Below are 23,080 nucleotides of genomic sequence, written 5' to 3' on the forward strand. Positions count from 1 at the left end.
TTATTGAGCACTGTACTGTAGATTTTATGCAATAAAATAATCTTATTAATAAAATATGACCTATTAATGCATTGTCCACGGAAAGCCTGTGGAGGCCCCGTCAAATAAGTTACAGGTGGTCAAGTGACACCTGTAACTTTTTTGACGGGGCCTGTGCAGGCTTTCCGTGGACAGTTTATTTTTATGCAAATTAAGCCATTTTAATAGCTCCAATTTAAATGAAACTACTTGACGGTGTTTCCTGAGCACTGTACTGTAGGTATTATGCAATAAAAAATTCTTATTAATAAAATATGCCTTATTAATGCATTGTCCACGGAAAGCCTGTTGAGGCCCCGTCAAATATGTTACAGGTGGTCAAGTGACACCTGTAACTTATTTGACGGGGCCTGTACAGGCTTTCCGTGGACAGTTTTTTTTTATGCAAATTAAGCCATTTTAATACCTAAAATGTACATGAAACTGTTGTACGGTGTTTATTGAGCACTGTACTGTAGATTATATGCAATAAAATAATCTTATTAATAAAATATGACCTATTAATGCATTGTCCACGGAAAGCCTGTAGAGGCTCCGTCAAATATGTTACAGGTGGTCAAGTGACACCTGTATCTTATTTGACGGGGCCTGTACAGGCTTTCCGTGGACAGTTTATTTTTATGCAAATTAAGCCATTTCAATAGCTACAATGTACATGAAACTGTTGTACGGTGTTTACTGAGCACTGTACTGTAGATTTTATGCAATAAAATAATCTTATTAATAAAATATGACCTATTAATGCATTGTCCACGGAAAGCCTGTGGAGGCCCCGTCAACTAAGTTACAGGTGGTCAAGTGACACCTGTAACTTATTTGACGGGGCCTGTAAAGGCTCTCCGTGGACAGTTAATTTTTATGCAAATTAAGCCATTTTAATAGCTACAATGTACATTAAACTGTTGTACGGTGTTTACCGAGCACTGTACTGTAGATTTTATGCAATAAAATAATCTTATTAATAAAATATGACCTAATAATGCATTGTCCACGGAAAGCCTGTGGAGGCCCCATCAAATAAGTTACAGATGGTTAAGTGACACCTGTAACTTATTTGACGGGGCCTGTACAGGCTCTCCGTGGACAGTTTATTTTTATGCAAATTAAGCCATTTTAATAGCTCAAATGTACATGAAACTACTTGACGGTGTTTCCTGAGCACTGTACTGTAGGTATTATGCAATAAAATAATCTTATTAATAAAATATGACTTATTAATGCATTCCAACCTCAGAAAGTGACACCTGTAACTTATTTGACGGGGCCTGTGCAGGCTTTCCGTGGACAGTGCACTTTTATGCAAATTAAGCCATTTTAATACCTAAAATGTACATGAAACTGTTGTACGGTGTTTATTGAGCACTGTACTGTAGATTTTATGCAATAAAATAATCTTATTAATAAAATATGACCTATTAATGCATTGTCCACGGAAAGCCTGTGGAGGCGCCGACAAATAAGTTACAGGTGGTCAAGTGACACCTGTAACTTATTTGACGGGGCCTTTACAGGCTTTCCGTGGACAGTTTATTTTTATGCAAATTAAGCCATTTTAATAGCTCCAATGTACATGAAACTACTTGACGGTGTTTCCTGAGCACTGTACTGTAGATTTTATGCAATAAAATAATCTTATTAATAAAATATGACCTATTAATGCATTGTCCACGGAAAGCCTGTGGAGGCCCCTTCAAATAAGTTACAGGTGGTCAAGTGACACCTGTAACTTATTTGACGGGGCCTGTACAGGCTTTCCGTGGACAGTTTATTTTTATGCAAATTAAGCCATTTTAATAGCTCCAATGTACATGAAACTACTTGACGGTGTTTCTTGAGCACTGTACTGTAGGTATTATGCAATAAAATAATCTTATTAATAAAATATGACCTATTACTGCATTGTCCACGGAAAGCCTGTGGAGGCCCCGTCAAATAAGTTACAGGTGGTAAAGTGACACCTGTAACTTATTTGACAGGGCCTGTACAGGCTTTCCTTGGACAGTGCACTTTTATGCAAATTAAGCCATTTTAATACCTAAAATGTACATGAAACTGTTGTACAGTGTTTATTGAGCACTGTACTGTATATTTTATGCAATAAAATAATCTTATTAATAAAATATGACCTATTAATGCATTGTCCACGGAAAGCCTGTGGAGGCCCCTTCAAATAAGTTACATGTGGTCAAGTGACACCTGTAACTTATTTGACGGGGCCTGTACAGGCTTTCCGTGGACAGTTTATTTTTATGCAAATTAAGCCATTTTAATAGCTCCAATGTACATGAAACTACTTGACGGTGTTTCCTGAGCACTGTACTGTAGGTATTATGCAATAAAATAATCTTATTAATAAAATATGACCTATTACTGCATTGTCCACGGAAAGCCTGTGGAGGCCCCGTCAAATAAGTTACAGGTGGTCAAGTGACACCTGTAACTTATTTGACGGGGCCTGTACAGGCTCTCCGTGGACAGTTTATTTTTATGCAAATTAAGCCATTTTAATAGCTACAATGTACATGAAACTGTTGTACGGTGTTTACCGAGCACTGTACTGTAGATTTTATGCAATAAAATAATCTTATTAATAAAATATGACCTATTAATGCATTGTCCACGGAAAGCCTGTGGAGGCCCCATCAAATAAGTTACAGGTGGTTAAGTGACACCTGTAACTTATTTGACGGGGCCTGTACAGGCTCTCCGTGGACAGTTTATTTTTATGCAAATTAAGCCATTTTAATAGCTCCAATGTACATGAAACTACTTGACGGTGTTTCCTGAGCACTGTACTGTAGGTATTATGCAATAAACTAATCTTATTAATAAAATATGACTTATTAATGCATTCCAACATCAGAAAGTGACACCTGTAACTTATTTGACGGGGCCTGTGCAGGCTTTCCGTGGACAGTGCACTTTTATGCAAATTAAGCCATTTTAATACCTAAAATGTACATGAAACTGTTGTACGGTGTTTATTGAGCACTGTACTGTAGATTTTATGCAATAAAATAATCTTATTAATAAAATATGACCTATTAATGCATTGTCCACGGAAAGCCTGTGGAGGCCCCGTCAAATAAGTTACAGGTGGTCAATTGACACCTGTAACTTATTTGACGGGGCCTTTAAAGGCTTTCCGTGGACAGTTTATTTTTATGCAAATTAAGCCATTTTAATAGCTCCAATGTACATGAAACTACTTGACGGTGTTTCCTGAGCACTGTACTGTAGATTTTATGCAATAAAATAATCTTATTAATAAAATATGACCTATTAATGCATTGTCCACGGAAAGCCTGTGGATGCCCCGTCAAATAAGTTACAGGTGGTCAAGTGACACCTGTAACTTATTTGACGGGGCCTGTACAGGCTTTCCGTGGACAGTTTATTTTTATGCAAATTAAGCCATTTTAATACCTAAAATGTACATGAAACTGTTGTACGGTGTTTATTGAGCACTGTACTGTAGATTTTATGCAATAAAATAATCTTATTAATAAAATATGACCTATTAATGCATTGTCCACGGAAAGCCTGTGGAGGCCCCGTCAAATAAGTTACAGGTGGTCAAGTGACACCTGTAACTTATATGACGGGGCCTGTACAGGCTTTCCGTGGACAGTTTATTTTTATGCAAATTAAGCCATTTTAATACCTAAAATGTACATGAAACTGTTGTACGGTGTTTATTGAGCACTGTACTGTAGATTTTATGCAATAAAATAATCTTATTAATAAAATATGACCTATTAATGCATTGTCCACGGAAAGCCTGTGGAGGCCCCGTCAAATAAGTTACAGGTGGTCAAGTGACACCTGTAACTTATTTGACGGGGCCTGTACAGGCATTCCGTGGACAGTTTATTTTTATGCAAATTAAGCCATTTTAATACCTAAAATGTACATGAAACTGTTGTACGGTGTTTATTGAGCACTGTACTGTAGATTTTATGCAATAAAATAATCTTATTAATAAAATATGACCTATTAATGCATTGTCCACGGAAAGCCTGTGGAGGCCCCGTCAAATAAGTTACAGGTGGTCAAGTGACACCTGTAACTTATTTGACGGGGCCTGTACAGGCTTTCCGTGGACAGTTTATTTTTATGCAAATTAAGCCATTTTAATACCTAAAATGTACATGAAACTGTTGTACGGTGTTTATTGAGCACTGTACTGTAGATTTTATGCAATAAAATAATCTTATTAATAAAATATGACCTATTAATGCATTGTCCACGGAAAGCCTGTGGAGGCCCCGTCAAATAAGTTACAGGTGGTCAAGTGACACCTGTAACTTATTTGACGGGGCCTGTACAGGCTTACCGTGGACAGTTTATTTTTATGCAAATTAAGCCATTTTAATAGCTCCAATATACATGAAACTACTTGACGGTTTTTCCTGAGCACTGTACTGTAGGTATTATGGAATAAAATAATCTTATTAATAAAATATGACCTATTAATGCATTGTCCACGGAAAGCCTGTGGAGGCCCCGTCAAATAAGTTACAGGTGGTCAAGTGACACCTGTAACTTTTTTGACGGGGCCTGTGCAGGCTTTCCGTGTACAGTTTATTTTTATGCAAATTAAGCCCTTTTAATACCTAAAATGTACATGAAACTGTTGTACGGTGTTTATTGAGCACTGTACTGTAGATTTTATGCAATAAAATAATCTTATTAATAAAATATGACCTATTAATGCATTGTCCACGGAAAGCCTGTGGAGGCTCCGTCAAATAAGTTACAGGTGGTCAAGTGACACCTGTAACTTATTTGACGGGGCCTGTACAGGCTTTCCGTGGACAGTTTATTTTTATGCAAATTAAGCCATTTTAATACCTAAAATGTACATGAAACTGTTGTACGGTGTTTATTGAGCACTGTACTGTAGGTATTATGGAATAAAATAATCTTATTAATAAAATATGACCTATTAATGCATTGTCCACGGAAAGCCTGTGGAGGCCCCGTCAAATAAGTTACAGGTGGTCAAGTGACACCTGTAACTTTTTTGACGGGGCCTGTGCAGGCTTTCCGTGTACAGTTTATTTTTATGCAAATTAAGCCCTTTTAATACCTAAAATGTACATGAAACTGTTGTACGGTGTTTATTGAGCACTGTACTGTAGATTTTATGCAATAAAATAATCTTATTAATAAAATATGACCTATTAATGCATTGTCCACGGAAAGCCTGTGGAGGCTCCGTCAAATAAGTTACAGGTGGTCAAGTGACACCTGTAACTTATTTGACGGGGCCTGTACAGGCTTTCCGTGGACAGTTTATTTTTATGCAAATTAAGCCATTTTAATACCTAAAATGTACATGAAACTGTTGTACGGTGTTTATTGAGCACTGTACTGTAGATTTTATGCAATAAAATAATCGTATTAATAAAATATGACCTATTAATGTAATGTCCACGGAATGCCTGAGGAGGCCCCGTCAAATAAGTTACAGGTGGTCAAGTGACACCTGTAACTTTTTTGATGGGGCCTGTGCAGGCTTTCCGTGGACAGTGCACTTTTATGCAAATTAAGCCATTTTAATACCTAAAATGTACATGAAACTGTTGTACGGTGTTTATTGAGCACTGTACTGTAGATTATATGCAATAAAATAATCTTATTAATAAAATATGACCTATTAATGCATTGTCCACGGAAAGCCTGTGGAGGCCCCGTCAAATAAGTTACAGGTGGTCAAGTGACACATGTAACTTATTTGACGGGGCTTATACAGGCTCTCCGTGGACAGTTTATTTTTATGCAAATTAAGCCATTTTAATAGCTCCAATGTACATGAAACTACTTGACGTTGTTTCCTGAGCACTGTACTGTAGGTATTATGCAATAAAATAATCTTATTAATAAAATATGCCTTATTAATGCATTGTCCACGGAAAGCCTGTGGAGGCCCCGTCAAATAAGTTACAGGTGGTCAAGTGAAACCTGTAACTTATTTGACGGGGCCTGTACAGGCTTTCCGTGGACAGTTTATTTTTATGCAAATTAAGCCATTTTAATATCTACAATGTACATGAAACTGTTGTACGGTGTTTACCGAGCACTGTACTGTAGATTTTATGCAATAAAATAATCTTATTAATATAATATGTCCTATTAATGCATTGTCCACGGAAATCCTGTGGAGACCCCATCAAATAAGTTACAGGTGGTCAAGTGACACCTGTAACTTATTTGACGGGGCCTGTACAGGCTCTCCGTGGACAGTTTATTTTTATGCAAATTAAGCCATTTTAATAGCTCCAATGTACATGAAACTACTTGACGGTGTTTCCTGAGCACTGTACTGTAGGTATTATGCAATAAAATAATCTTATTAATAAAATATGACTTATTAATGCATTCCAACATCAGAAAGTGACACCTGTAACTTCTTTGACGGGGCCTGTGCAGGCTTTCCGTGGACAGTGCAATTTTATGCAAATTAAGCCATTTTAATACCTAAAATGTACATGAAACTGTTGTACGGTGTTTATTGAGCACTGTACTGTAGATTTTATGCAATAAAATAATCATATTAATAAAATATGACCTATTAATGCATTGTCCACGGAAAGCCTGTGGAGGCCCCGTCAAATAAGTTACAGGTGGTCAATTGACACCTGTAACTTATTTGACGGGGCCTCCACAGGCTTTCCGTGGACAGTGCCCTTTTATGCAAATTAAGCCATTTTAATACCTAAAATGTACATGAAACTGTTGTACGGTGTTTATTGGGCACTGTAATATAGATTTTATGCAATAACATAATCTTATTAATAAAATATGACCTATTAATGCATTGTCCACGGAAAGCCTGTGGAGGCCCCGTCAAATAAGTTACAGGTGGTCAAGTGACACCTGTAACTTATATGACGGGGCCTGTACAGGCTTTCCGTGGACAGTTTATTTTTATGCAAATTAAGCCATTTTAATACCTAAAATGTACATGAAACTGTTGTACGGTGTTTATTGAGCACTGTACTGTAGATTTTATGCAATAAAATAATCTTATTAATAAAATATGACGTATTAATGCATTCCAACATCAGAAAGTGACACCTGTAACTTATTTGACGGGGCCTGTGCAGGCTTTCCGTGGACAGTGCACTTTTATGCAAATTAAGCCATTTTAATACCTAAAATGTACATGAAACTGTTGTACGGTGTTTATTGAGCACTGTACTGTAGATTTTAAGCAATAAAATAATCTTATTAATAAAATATGACCTATTAATGCATTGTCCACGGAAAGCCTGTGGAGGCCCCGTCAAATAAGTTACAGGTGGTCAAGTGACACCTGTAACTTATTTGACGGGGCCTGTGCAGGCTTTCCGTGGACAGTGCACTTTTATGCAAATTAAGCCATTTTAATACCTAAAATGTACATGAAACTGTTGTACGGTGTTTATTGAGCACTGTACTGTAGATTTTATGCAATAAAATAATCTTATTAATAAAATATGACCTATTAATGCATTGTCCACGGAAAGCCTGTGGAGGCCCCGTCAAATAAGTTACAGGTGGTCAAGTGACACCTGTAACTTTTTTGACGGGGCCTGTGCAGGCTTTCCGTGGACAGTTTATTTTTATGCAAATTAAGCCATTTTAATAGCTCCAATGTAAATGAAACTACTTGACGGTGTTTCCTGAGCACTGTACTGTAGGTATTATGCAATAAAAAATTCTTATTAATAAAATATGCCTTATTAATGCATTGTCCACGGAAAGCCTGTTGAGGCCCCGTCAAATATGTTACAGGTGGTCAAGTGACACCTGTAACTTATTTGACGGGGCCTGTACAGGCTTTCCGTGGACAGTTTTTTTTTATGCAAATTAAGCCATTTTAATACCTAAAATGTACATGAAACTGTTGTACGGTGTTTATTGAGCACTGTACTGTAGATTATATGCAATAAAATAATCTTATTAATAAAATATGACCTATTAATGCATTGTCCACGGAAAGCCTGTAGAGGCTCCGTCAAATATGTTACAGGTGGTCAAGTGACACCTGTATCTTATTTGACGGGGCCTGTACAGGCTTTCCGTGGACAGTTTATTTTTATGCAAATTAAGCCATTTCAATAGCTACAATGTACATGAAACTGTTGTACGGTGTTTACTGAGCACTGTACTGTAGATTTTATGCAATAAAATAATCTTATTAATGAAATATGACCTATTAATGCATTGTCCACGGAAAGCCTGTGGAGGCCCCGTCAACTAAGTTACAGGTGGTCAAGTGACACCTGTAACTTATTTGACGGGGCCTGTAAAGGCTCTCCGTGGACAGTTTATTTTTATGCAAATTAAGCCATTTTAATAGCTACAATGTACATTAAACTGTTGTACGGTGTTTACCGAGCACTGTACTGTAGATTTTATGCAATAAAATAATCTTATTAATAAAATATGACCTATTAATGCATTGTCCACGGAAAGCCTGTGGAGGCCCCATCAAATAAGTTACAGATGGTTAAGTGACACCTGTAACTTATTTGACGAGGCCTGTACAGGCTCTCCGTGGACAGTTTATTTTTATGCAAATTAAGCCATTTTAATAGCTCAAATGTACATGAAACTACTTGACGGTGTTTCCTGAGCACTGTACTGTAGGTATTATGCAATAAAATAATCTTATTAATAAAATTAGACTTATTAATGCATTCCAACCTCAGAAAGTGACACCTGTAACTTATTTGACGGGGCCTGTGCAGGCTTTCCGTGGACAGTGCACTTTTATGCAAATTAAGCCATTTTAATACCTAAAATGTACATGAAACTGTTGTACGGTGTTTATTGAGCACTGTACTGTAGATTTTATGCAATAAAATAATCTTATTAATAAAATATGACCTATTAATGCATTGTCCACGGAAAGCCTGTGGAGGCGCCGACAAATAAGTTACAGGTGGTCAAGTGACACCTGTAACTTATTTGACGGGGCCTTTACAGGCTTTCCGTGGACAGTTTATTTTTATGCAAATTAAGCCATTTTAATAGCTCCAATGTACATGAAACTACTTGACGGTGTTTCCTGAGCACTGTACTGTAGATTTTATGCAATAAAATAATCTTATTAATAAAATATGACCTATTAATGCATTGTCCACGGAAAGCCTGTGGAGGCCCCTTCAAATAAGTTACAGGTGGTCAAGTGACACCTGTAACTTATTTGACGGGGCCTGTACAGGCTTTCCGTGGACAGTTTATTTTTATGCAAATTAAGCCATTTTAATAGCTCCAATGTACATGAAACTACTTGACGGTGTTTCTTGAGCACTGTACTGTAGGTATTATGCAATAAAATAATCTTATTAATAAAATATGACCTATTACTGCATTGTCCACGGAAAGCCTGTGGAGGCCCCGTCAAATAAGTTACAGGTGGTAAAGTGACACCTGTAACTTATTTGACAGGGCCTGTACAGGCTTTCCTTGGACAGTGCACTTTTATGCAAATTAAGCCATTTTAATACCTAAAATGTACATGAAACTGTTGTACAGTGTTTATTGAGCACTGTACTGTATATTTTATGCAATAAAATAATCTTATTAATAAAATATGACCTATTAATGCATTGTCCACGGAAAGCCTGTGGAGGCCCCTTCAAATAAGTTACATGTGGTCAAGTGACACCTGTAACTTATTTGACGGGGCCTGTACAGGCTTTCCGTGGACAGTTTATTTTTATGCAAATTAAGCCATTTTAATAGCTCCAATGTACATGAAACTACTTGACGGTGTTTCCTGAGCACTGTACTGTAGGTATTATGCAATAAAATAATCTTATTAATAAAATATGACCTATTAATGCATTGTCCACGGAAAGCCTGTGGAGGCCCCGTCAACTAAGTTACAGGTGGTCAAGTGACACCTGTAACTTATTTGACGGGGCCTGTAAAGGCTCTCCGTGGACAGTTTATTTTTATGCAAATTAAGCCATTTTAATAGCTACAATGTACATTAAACTGTTGTACGGTGTTTACCGAGCACTGTACTGTAGATTTTATGCAATAAAATAATCTTATTAATAAAATATGACCTATTAATGCATTGTCCACGGAAAGCCTGTGGAGGCCCCATCAAATAAGTTACAGATGGTTAAGTGACACCTGTAACTTATTTGACGGGGCCTGTACAGGCTCTCCGTGGACAGTTTATTTTTATGCAAATTAAGCCATTTTAATAGCTCAAATGTACATGAAACTACTTGACGGTGTTTCCTGAGCACTGTACTGTAGGTATTATGCAATAAAATAATCTTATTAATAAAATTAGACTTATTAATGCATTCCAACCTCAGAAAGTGACACCTGTAACTTATTTGACGGGGCCTGTGCAGGCTTTCCGTGGACAGTGCACTTTTATGCAAATTAAGCCATTTTAATACCTAAAATGTACATGAAACTGTTGTACGGTGTTTATTGAGCACTGTACTGTAGATTTTATGCAATAAAATAATCTTATTAATAAAATATGACCTATTAATGCATTGTCCACGGAAAGCCTGTGGAGGCGCCGACAAATAAGTTACAGGTGGTCAAGTGACACCTGTAACTTATTTGACGGGGCCTTTACAGGCTTTCCGTGGACAGTTTATTTTTATGCAAATTAAGCCATTTTAATAGCTCCAATGTACATGAAACTACTTGACGGTGTTTCCTGAGCACTGTACTGTAGATTTTATGCAATAAAATAATCTTATTAATAAAATATGACCTATTAATGCATTGTCCACGGAAAGCCTGTGGAGGCCCCTTCAAATAAGTTACAGGTGGTCAAGTGACACCTGTAACTTATTTGACGGGGCCTGTACAGGCTTTCCGTGGACAGTTTATTTTTATGCAAATTAAGCCATTTTAATAGCTCCAATGTACATGAAACTACTTGACGGTGTTTCTTGAGCACTGTACTGTAGGTATTATGCAATAAAATAATCTTATTAATAAAATATGACCTATTACTGCATTGTCCACGGAAAGCCTGTGGAGGCCCCGTCAAATAAGTTACAGGTGGTAAAGTGACACCTGTAACTTATTTGACAGGGCCTGTACAGGCTTTCCTTGGACAGTGCACTTTTATGCAAATTAAGCCATTTTAATACCTAAAATGTACATGAAACTGTTGTACAGTGTTTATTGAGCACTGTACTGTATATTTTATGCAATAAAATAATCTTATTAATAAAATATGACCTATTAATGCATTGTCCACGGAAAGCCTGTGGAGGCCCCTTCAAATAAGTTACATGTGGTCAAGTGACACCTGTAACTTATTTGACGGGGCCTGTACAGGCTTTCCGTGGACAGTTTATTTTTATGCAAATTAAGCCATTTTAATAGCTCCAATGTACATGAAACTACTTGACGGTGTTTCCTGAGCACTGTACTGTAGGTATTATGCAATAAAATAATCTTATTAATAAAATATGACCTATTACTGCATTGTCCACGGAAAGCCTGTGGAGGCCCCGTCAAATAAGTTACAGGTGGTCAAGTGACACCTGTAACTTATTTGACGGGGCCTGAACAGGCTCTCCGTGGACAGTTTATTTTTATGCAAATTAAGCCATTTTAATAGCTACAATGTACATGAAACTGTTGTACGGTGTTTACCGAGCACTGTACTGTAGATTTTATGCAATAAAATAATCTTATTAATAAAATATGACCTATTAATGCATTGTCCACGGAAAGCCTGTGGAGGCCCCATCAAATAAGTTACAGGTGGTTAAGTGACACCTGTAACTTATTTGACGGGGCCTGTACAGGCTCTCCGTGGACAGTTTATTTTTATGCAAATTAAGCCATTTTAATAGCTCCAATGTACATGAAACTACTTGACGGTGTTTCCTGAGCACTGTACTGTAGGTATTATGCAATAAACTAATCTTATTAATAAAATATGACTTATTAATGCATTCCAACATCAGAAAGTGACACCTGTAACTTATTTGACGGGGCCTGTGCAGGCTTTCCGTGGACAGTGCACTTTTATGCAAATTAAGCCATTTTAATACCTAAAATGTACATGAAACTGTTGTACGGTGTTTATTGAGCACTGTACTGTAGATTTTATGCAATAAAATAATCTTATTAATAAAATATGACCTATTAATGCATTGTCCACGGAAAGCCTGTGGAGGCCCCGTCAAATAAGTTACAGGTGGTCAATTGACACCTGTAACTTATTTGACGGGGCCTCCACAGGCTTTCCGTGGACAGTGCACTTTTATGCAAATTAAGCCATTTTAATACCTAAAATGTACATGAAACTGTTGTACGGTGTTTATTGAGCACTGTACTGTAGATTTTATGCAATAAAATAATCTTATTAATAAAATATGACCTATTAATGCATTGTCCACGGAAAGCCTGTGGAGGCCCCGTCAAATAAGTTACAGGTGGTCAATTGACACCTGTAACTTATTTGACGGGGCCTTTAAAGGCTTTCCGTGGACAGTTTATTTTTGTGCAAATTAAGCCATTTTAATAGCTCCAATGTACATGAAACTACTTGACGGTGTTTCCTGAGCACTGTACTGTAGATTTTATGCAATAAAATAATCTTATTAATAAAATATGACCTATTAATGCATTGTCCACGGAAAGCCTGTGGATGCCCCGTCAAATAAGTTACAGGTGGTCAAGTGACACCTGTAACTTATTTGACGGGGCCTGTACAGGCTTTCCGTGGACAGTTTATTTTTATGCAAATTAAGCCATTTTAATAGCTCAAATGTACATGAAACTACTTGACGGTGTTTCCTGAGCACTGTACTGTAGGTATTATGCAATAAAATAATCTTATTAATAAAATTAGACTTATTAATGCATTCCAACCTCAGAAAGTGACACCTGTAACTTATTTGACGGGGCCTGTGCAGGCTTTCCGTGGACAGTGCACTTTTATGCAAATTAAGCCATTTTAATACCTAAAATGTACATGAAACTGTTGTACGGTGTTTATTGAGCACTGTACTGTAGATTTTATGCAATAAAATAATCTTATTAATAAAATATGACCTATTAATGCATTGTCCACGGAAAGCCTGTGGAGGCGCCGACAAATAAGTTACAGGTGGTCAAGTGACACCTGTAACTTATTTGACGGGGCCTTTACAGGCTTTCCGTGGACAGTTTATTTTTATGCAAATTAAGCCATTTTAATAGCTCCAATGTACATGAAACTACTTGACGGTGTTTCCTGAGCACTGTACTGTAGATTTTATGCAATAAAATAATCTTATTAATAAAATATGACCTATTAATGCATTGTCCACGGAAAGCCTGTGGAGGCCCCTTCAAATAAGTTACAGGTGGTCAAGTGACACCTGTAACTTATTTGACGGGGCCTGTACAGGCTTTCCGTGGACAGTTTATTTTTATGCAAATTAAGCCATTTTAATAGCTCCAATGTACATGAAACTACTTGACGGTGTTTCTTGAGCACTGTACTGTAGGTATTATGCAATAAAATAATCTTATTAATAAAATATGACCTATTACTGCATTGTCCACGGAAAGCCTGTGGAGGCCCCGTCAAATAAGTTACAGGTGGTAAAGTGACACCTGTAACTTATTTGACAGGGCCTGTACAGGCTTTCCTTGGACAGTGCACTTTTATGCAAATTAAGCCATTTTAATACCTAAAATGTACATGAAACTGTTGTACGGTGTTTATTGAGCACTGTACTGTAGATTTTATGCAATAAAATAATCTTATTAATAAAATATGACCTATTAATGCATTGTCCACGGAAAGCCTGTGGAGGCCCCGTCAAATAAGTTACAGGTGGTCAATTGACACCTGTAACTTATTTGACGGGGCCTTTAAAGGCTTTCCGTGGACAGTTTATTTTTATGCAAATTAAGCCATTTTAATAGCTCCAATGTACATGAAACTACTTGACGGTGTTTCCTGAGCACTGTACTGTAGATTTTATGCAATAAAATAATCTTATTAATAAAATATGACCTATTAATGCATTGTCCACGGAAAGCCTGTGGATGCCCCGTCAAATAAGTTACAGGTGGTCAAGTGACACCTGTAACTTATTTGACGGGGCCTGTACAGGCTTTCCGTGGACAGTTTATTTTTATGCAAATTAAGCCATTTTAATACCTAAAATGTACATGAAACTGTTGTACGGTGTTTATTGAGCACTGTACTGTAGATTTTATGCAATAAAATAATCTTATTAATAAAATATGACCTATTAATGCATTGTCCACGGAAAGCCTGTGGATGCCCCGTCAAATAAGTTACAGGTGGTCAAGTGACACCTGTAACTTATTTGACGGGGCCTGTACAGGCTTTCCGTGGACAGTTTATTTTTATGCAAATTAAGCCATTTTAATACCTAAAATGTACATGAAACTGTTGTACGGTGTTTATTGAGCACTGTACTGTAGATTTTATGCAATAAAATAATCTTATTAATAAAATATGACCTATTAATGCATTGTCCACGGAAAGCCTGTGGAGGCCCCGTCAAATAAGTTACAGGTGGTCAAGTGACACCTGTAACTTATTTGACGGGGCCTGTTCAGGCTTTCCGTGGACAGTGCACTTTTATGCAAATTAAGCCATTTTAATACCTAAAATGTACATGAAACTGTTGTACGGTGTTTATTGAGCACTGTACTGTAGATTTTATGCAATAAAATAATCTTATTAATAAAATATGACCTATTAATGCATTGTCCACGGAAAGCCTGTGGAGGCCCCTTCAAATAAGTTACAGGTGGTCAAGTGACACCTGTAACTTATTTGACGGGGCCTGTACAGGCTTTCTGTGGACAGTTTATTTTTATGCAAATTAAGCCATTTTAATAGCTCCAATGTACATGAAACTACTTGACGTTGTTTCCTGAGCACTGTACTGTAGGTATTATGCAATAAAATAATCTTATTAATAAAATATGCCTTATTAATGCATTGTCCACGGAAAGCCTGTGGTGGCCCCGTCAAATAAGTTACAGGTGGTCAAGTGAAACCTGTAACTTATTTGACGGGGCCTGTACAGGCTTTCCGTGGACAGTTTATTTTTATGCAAATTAAGCCATTTTAATATCTACAATGTACATGAAACTGTTGTACGGTGTTTACCGAGCACTGTACTGTAGATTTTATGCAATAAAATAATCTTATTAATATAATATGTCCTATTAATGCATTGTCCACGGAAAGCCTGTGGAGACCCCATCAAATAAGTTACAGGTGGTCAAGTGACACCTGTAACTTATTTGACGGGGCCTGTACAGGCTCTCCGTGGACAGTTTATTTTTATGCAAATTAAGCCATTTTAATAGCTCCAATGTACATGAAACTACTTGACGGTGTTTCCTGAGCACTGTACTGTAGGTATTATGCAATAAACTAATCTTATTAATAAAATATGACTTATTAATGCATTCCAACATCAGAAAGTGACACCTGTAACTTATTTGACGGGGCCTGTGCAGGCTTTCCGTGGACAGTGCACTTTTATGCAAATTAAGCCATTTTAATACCTAAAATGTACATGAAACTGTTGTACGGTGTTTATTGAGCACTGTACTGTAGATTTTATGCAATAAAATAATCTTATTAATAAAATATGACCTATTAATGCATTGTCCACGGAAAGCCTGTGGAGGCCCCGTCAAATAAGTTACAGGTGGTCAATTGACACCTGTAACTTATTTGACGGGGCCTCCACAGGCTTTCCGTGGACAGTGCACTTTTATGCAAATTAAGCCATTTTAATACCTAAAATGTACATGAAACTGTTGTACGGTGTTTATTGAGCACTGTACTGTAGATTTTATGCAATAAAATAATCTTATTAATAAAATATGACCTATTAATGCATTGTCCACGGAAAGCCTGTGGAGGCCCCGTCAAATAAGTTACAGGTGGTCAATTGACACCTGTAACTTATTTGACGGGGCCTTTAAAGGCTTTCCGTGGACAGTTTATTTTTATGCAAATTAAGCCATTTTAATAGCTCCAATGTACATGAAACTACTTGACGGTGTTTCCTGAGCACTGTACTGTAGATTTTATGCAATAAAATAATCTTATTAATAAAATATGACCTATTAATGCATTGTCCACGGAAAGCCTGTGGATGCCCCGTCAAATAAGTTACAGGTGGTCAAGTGACACCTGTAACTTATTTGACGGGGCCTGTACAGGCTTTCCGTGGACAGTTTATTTTTATGCAAATTAAGCCATTTTAATACCTAAAATGTACATGAAACTGTTGTACGGTGTTTATTGAGCACCGTACTGTAGATTTTATGCAATAAAATAATCTTATTAATAAAATATGACCTATTAATGCATTGTCCACGGAAAGCCTGTGGATGCCCCGTCAAATAAGTTACAGGTGGTCAAGTGACACCTGTAACTTATTTGACGGGGCCTGTACAGGCTTTCCGTGGACAGTTTATTTTTATGCAAATTAAGCCATTTTAATACCTAAAATGTACATGAAACTGTTGTACGGTGTTTATTGAGCACTGTACTGTAGATTTTATGCAATAAAATAATCTTATTAATAAAATATGACCTATTAATGCATTGTCCACGGAAAGCCTGTGGAGGCCCCGTCAAATAAGTTACAGGTGGTCAAGTGACACCTGTAACTTATTTGACGGGGCCTGTACAGGCTTTCCGTGGACAGTTTATTTTTATGCAAATTAAGCCATTTTAATACCTAAAATGTACATGAAACTGTTGTACGGTGTTTATTGAGCACTGTACTGTAGATTTTATGCAATAAAATAATCTTATTAATAAAATATGACCTATTAATGCATTGTCCACGGAAAGCCTGTGGAGGCCCCTTCAAATAAGTTACAGGTGGTCAAGTGACACCTGTAACTTATTTGACGGGGCCTGTACAGGCTTTCTGTGGACAGTTTATTTTTATGCAAATTAAGCCATTTTAATAGCTCCAATGTACATGAAACTACTTGACGTTGTTTCCTGAGCACTGTACTGTAGGTATTATGCAATAAAATAATCTTATTAATAAAATATGCCTTATTAATGCATTGTCCACGGAAAGCCTGTGGTGGCCCCGTCAAATAAGTTACAGGTGGTCAAGTGAAACCTGTAACTTATTTGACGGGGCCTGTACAGGCTTTCCGTGGACAGTTTATTTTTATGCAAATTAAGCCATTTTAATATCTACAATGTACATGAAACTGTTGTACGGTGTTTACCGAGCACTGTACTGTAGATTTTATGCAATAAAATAATCTTATTAATATAATATGTCCTATTAATGCATTGTCCACGGAAAGCCTGTGGAGACCCCATCAAATAAGTTACAGGTGGTCAAGTGACACCTGTAACTTATTTGACGGGGCCTGTACAGGCTCTCCGTGGACAGTTTATTTTTATGCAAATTAAGCCATTTTAATAGCTCCAATGTACATGAAACTACTTGACGGTGTTTCCTGAGCACTGTACTGTAGGTATTATGCAATAAAATAATCTTATTAATAAAATATGACTTATTAATGCATTCCAACATCAGAAAGTGACACCTGTAACTTATTTGACGGGGCCTGTGCAGGCTTTCCGTGGACAGTGCACTTTTATGCAAATTAAGCCATTTTAATACCTAAAATGTACATGAAACTGTTGTACGGTGTTTATTGAGCACTGTACTGTAGATTTTATGCAATAAAATAATCTTATTAATAAAATATGACCTATTAATGCATTGTCCACGGAAAGCCTGTGGAGGCCCCGTCAAATAAGTTACAGGTGGTCAATTGACACCTGTAACTTATTTGACGGGGCCTCCACAGGCTTTCCGTGGACAGTGCACTTTTATGCAAATTAAGCCATTTTAATACCTAAAATGTACATGAAACTGTTGTACGGTGTTTATTGAGCACTGTACTGTAGATTTTATGCAATAAAATAATCTTATTAATAAAATATGACCTATTAATGCATTGTCCACGGAAAGCCTGTGGAGGCCCCGTCAAATAAGTTACAGGTGGTCAATTGACACCTGTAACTTATTTGACGGGGCCTTTAAAGTCTTTCCGTGGACAGTTTATTTTTATGCAAATTAAGCCATTTTAATAGCTCCAATGTACATGAAACTACTTGACGGTGTTTCCTGAGCACTGTACTGTAGATTTTATGCAATAAAATAATCTTATTAATAAAATATGACCTATTAATGCATTGTCCACGGAAAGCCTGTGGATGCCCCGTCAAATAAGTTACAGGTGGTCAAGTGACACCTGTAACTTATTTGACGGGGCCTGTACAGGCTTTCCGTGGACAGTTTATTTTTATGCAAATTAAGCCATTTTAATACCTAAAATGTACATGAAACTGTTGTACGGTGTTTATTGAGCACTGTACTGTAGATTTTATGCAATAAAATAATCTTATTAATAAAATATGACCTATTAATGCATTGTCCACGGAAAGCCTGTGGATGCCCCGTCAAATAAGTTACAGGTGGTCAAGTGACACCTGTAACTTATTTGACGGGGCCTGTACAGGCTTTCCGTGGACAGTTTATTTTTATGCAAATTAAGCCATTTTAATACCTAAAATGTACATGAAACTGTTGTACGGTGTTTATTGAGCACTGTACTGTAGATTTTATGCAATAAAATAATCTTATTAATAAAATATGACCTATTAATGCATTGTCCACGGAAAGCCTGTGGAGGCCCCGTCAAATAAGTTACAGGTGGTCAAGTGACACCTGTAACTTATTTGACGGGGCCTGTTCAGGCTTTCCGTGGACAGTGCACTTTTATGCAAATTAAGCCATTTTAATACCTAAAATGTACATGAAACTGTTGTACGGTGTTTATTGAGCACTGTACTGTAGATTTTATGCAATAAAATAATCTTATTAATAAAATATGACCTATTAATGCATTGTCCACGGAAAGCCTGTGGAGGCCCCTTCAAATAAGTTACAGGTGGTCAAGTGACACCTGTAACTTATTTGACGGGGCCTGTACAGGCTTTCTGTGGACAGTTTATTTTTATGCAAATTAAGCCATTTTAATAGCTCCAATGTACATGAAACTACTTGACGTTGTTTCCTGAGCACTATACTGTAGGTATTATGCAATAAAATAATCTTATTAATAAAATATGACCTATTAATGCATTGTCCACGGAAAGCCTGTGGAGGCCCCGTCAAATAAGTTACAGGTGGTCAAGTGACACCTGTAACTTTTTTGACGGGGCCTGTGCAGGCTTTCCGTGTACAGTTTATTTTTATGCAAATTAAGCCCTTTTAATACCTAAAATGTACATGAAACTGTTGTACGGTGTTTATTGAGCACTGTACTGTAGATTTTATGCAATAAAATAATCTTATTAATAAAATATGACCTATTAATGCATTGTCCACGGAAAGCCTGTGGAGGCTCCGTCAAATAAGTTACAGGTGGTCAAGTGACACCTGTAACTTATTTGACGGGGCCTGTACAGGCTTTCCGTGGACAGTTTATTTTTATGCAAATTAAGCCATTTTAATACCTAAAATGTACATGAAACTGTTGTACGGTGTTTATTGAGCACTGTACTGTAGATTTTATGCAATAAAATAATCGTATTAATAAAATATGACCTATTAATGTAATGTCCACGGAATGCCTGAGGAGGCCCCGTCAAATAAGTTACAGGTGGTCAAGTGACACCTGTAACTTTTTTGATGGGGCCTGTGCAGGCTTTCCGTGGACAGTGCACTTTTATGCAAATTAAGCCATTTTAATACCTAAAATGTACATGAAACTGTTGTACGGTGTTTATTGAGCACTGTACTGTAGATTATATGCAATAAAATAATCTTATTAATAAAATATGACCTATTAATGCATTGTCCACGGAAAGCCTGTGGAGGCCCCGTCAAATAAGTTACAGGTGGTCAAGTGACACATGTAACTTATTTGACGGGGCTTATACAGGCTCTCCGTGGACAGTTTATTTTTATGCAAATCAAGCCATTTTAATAGCTCCAATGTACATGAAACTACTTGACGTTGTTTCCTGAGCACTGTACTGTAGGTATTATGCAATAAAATAATCTTATTAATAAAATATGCCTTATTAATGCATTGTCCACGGAAAGCCTGTGGAGGCCCCGTCAAATAAGTTACAGGTGGTCAAGTGAAACCTGTAACTTATTTGACGGGGCCTGTACAGGCTTTCCGTGGACAGTTTATTTTTATGCAAATTAAGCCATTTTAATATCTACAATGTACATGAAACTGTTGTACGGTGTTTACCGAGCACTGTACTGTAGATTTTATGCAATAAAATAATCTTATTAATATAATATGTCCTATTAATGCATTGTCCACGGAAATCCTGTGGAGACCCCATCAAATAAGTTACAGGTGGTCAAGTGACACCTGTAACTTATTTGACGGGGCCTGTACAGGCTCTCCGTGGACAGTTTATTTTTATGCAAATTAAGCCATTTTAATAGCTCCAATGTACATGAAACTACTTGACGGTGTTTCCTGAGCACTGTACTGTAGGTATTATGCAATAAAATAATCTTATTAATAAAATATGACTTATTAATGCATTCCAACATCAGAAAGTGACACCTGTAACTTATTTGACGGGGCCTGTGCAGGCTTTCCGTGGACAGTGCACTTTTATGCAAATTAAGCCATTTTAATACCTAAAATGTACATGAAACTGTTGTACGGTGTTTATTGAGCACTGTACTGTAGATTTTATGCAATAAAATAATCTTATTAATAAAATATGACCTATTAATGCATTGTCCACGGAAAGCCTGTGGAGGCCCCGTCAAATAAGTTACAGGTGGTCAATTGACACCTGTAACTTATTTGACGGGGCCTCCACAGGCTTTCCGTGGACAGTGCACTTTTATGCAAATTAAGCCATTTTAATACCTAAAATGTACATGAAACTGTTGTACGGTGTTTATTGAGCACTGTACTGTAGATTTTATGCAATAAAATAATCTTATTAATAAAATATGACCTATTAATGCATTGTCCACGGAAAGCCTGTGGAGGCCCCGTCAAATAAGTTACAGGTGGTCAATTGACACCTGTAACTTATTTGACGGGGCCTTTAAAGGCTTTCCGTGGACAGTTTATTTTTATGCAAATTAAGCCATTTTAATAGCTCCAATGTACATGAAACTACTTGACGGTGTTTCCTGAGCACTGTACTGTAGATTTTATGCAATAAAATAATCTTATTAATAAAATATGACCTATTAATGCATTGTCCACGGAAAGCCTGTGGATGCCCCGTCAAATAAGTTACAGGTGGTCAAGTGACACCTGTAACTTATTTGACGGGGCCTGTACAGGCTTTCCGTGGACAGTTTATTTTTATGCAAATTAAGCCATTTTAATAGCTCAAATGTACATGAAACTACTTGACGGTGTTTCCTGAGCACTGTACTGTAGGTATTATGCAATAAAATAATCTTATTAATAAAATTAGACTTATTAATGCATTCCAACCTCAGAAAGTGACACCTGTAACTTATTTGACGGGGCCTGTGCAGGCTTTCCGTGGACAGTGCACTTTTATGCAAATTAAGCCATTTTAATACCTAAAATGTACATGAAACTGTTGTACGGTGTTTATTGAGCACTGTACTGTAGATTTTATGCAATAAAATAATCTTATTAATAAAATATGACCTATTAATGCATTGTCCACGGAAAGCCTGTGGAGGCGCCGACAAATAAGTTACAGGTGGTCAAGTGACACCTGTAACTTATTTGACGGGGCCTTTACAGGCTTTCCGTGGACAGTTTATTTTTATGCAAATTAAGCCATTTTAATAGCTCCAATGTACATGAAACTACTTGACGGTGTTTCCTGAGCACTGTACTGTAGATTTTATGCAATAAAATAATCTTATTAATAAAATATGACCTATTAATGCATTGTCCACGGAAAGCCTGTGGAGGCCCCTTCAAATAAGTTACAGGTGGTCAAGTGACACCTGTAACTTATTTGACGGGGCCTGTACAGGCTTTCCGTGGACAGTTTATTTTTATGCAAATTAAGCCATTTTAATAGCTCCAATGTACATGAAACTACTTGACGGTGTTTCTTGAGCACTGTACTGTAGGTATTATGCAATAAAATAATCTTATTAATAAAATATGACCTATTACTGCATTGTCCACGGAAAGCCTGTGGAGGCCCCGTCAAATAAGTTACAGGTGGTAAAGTGACACCTGTAACTTATTTGACAGGGCCTGTACAGGCTTTCCTTGGACAGTGCACTTTTATGCAAATTAAGCCATTTTAATACCTAAAATGTACATGAAACTGTTGTACGGTGTTTATTGAGCACTGTACTGTAGATTTTATGCAATAAAATAATCTTATTAATAAAATATGACCTATTAATGCATTGTCCACGGAAAGCCTGTGGAGGCCCCGTCAAATAAGTTACAGGTGGTCAATTGACACCTGTAACTTATTTGACGGGGCCTTTAAAGGCTTTCCGTGGACAGTTTATTTTTATGCAAATTAAGCCATTTTAATAGCTCCAATGTACATGAAACTACTTGACGGTGTTTCCTGAGCACTGTACTGTAGATTTTATGCAATAAAATAATCTTATTAATAAAATATGACCTATTAATGCATTGTCCACGGAAAGCCTGTGGATGCCCCGTCAAATAAGTTACAGGTGGTCAAGTGACACCTGTAACTTATTTGACGGGGCCTGTACAGGCTTTCCGTGGACAGTTTATTTTTATGCAAATTAAGCCATTTTAATACCTAAAATGTACATGAAACTGTTGTACGGTGTTTATTGAGCACTGTACTGTAGATTTTATGCAATAAAATAATCTTATTAATAAAATATGACCTATTAATGCATTGTCCACGGAAAGCCTGTGGATGCCCCGTCAAATAAGTTACAGGTGGTCAAGTGACACCTGTAACTTATTTGACGGGGCCTGTACAGGCTTTCCGTGGACAGTTTATTTTTATGCAAATTAAGCCATT

The sequence above is a fragment of the Barbus barbus genome (genome assembly GCF_936440315.1).
Source record: "Barbus barbus genome assembly, chromosome: 5".
Classification (NCBI taxonomy): domain Eukaryota; kingdom Metazoa; phylum Chordata; class Actinopteri; order Cypriniformes; family Cyprinidae; genus Barbus; species Barbus barbus.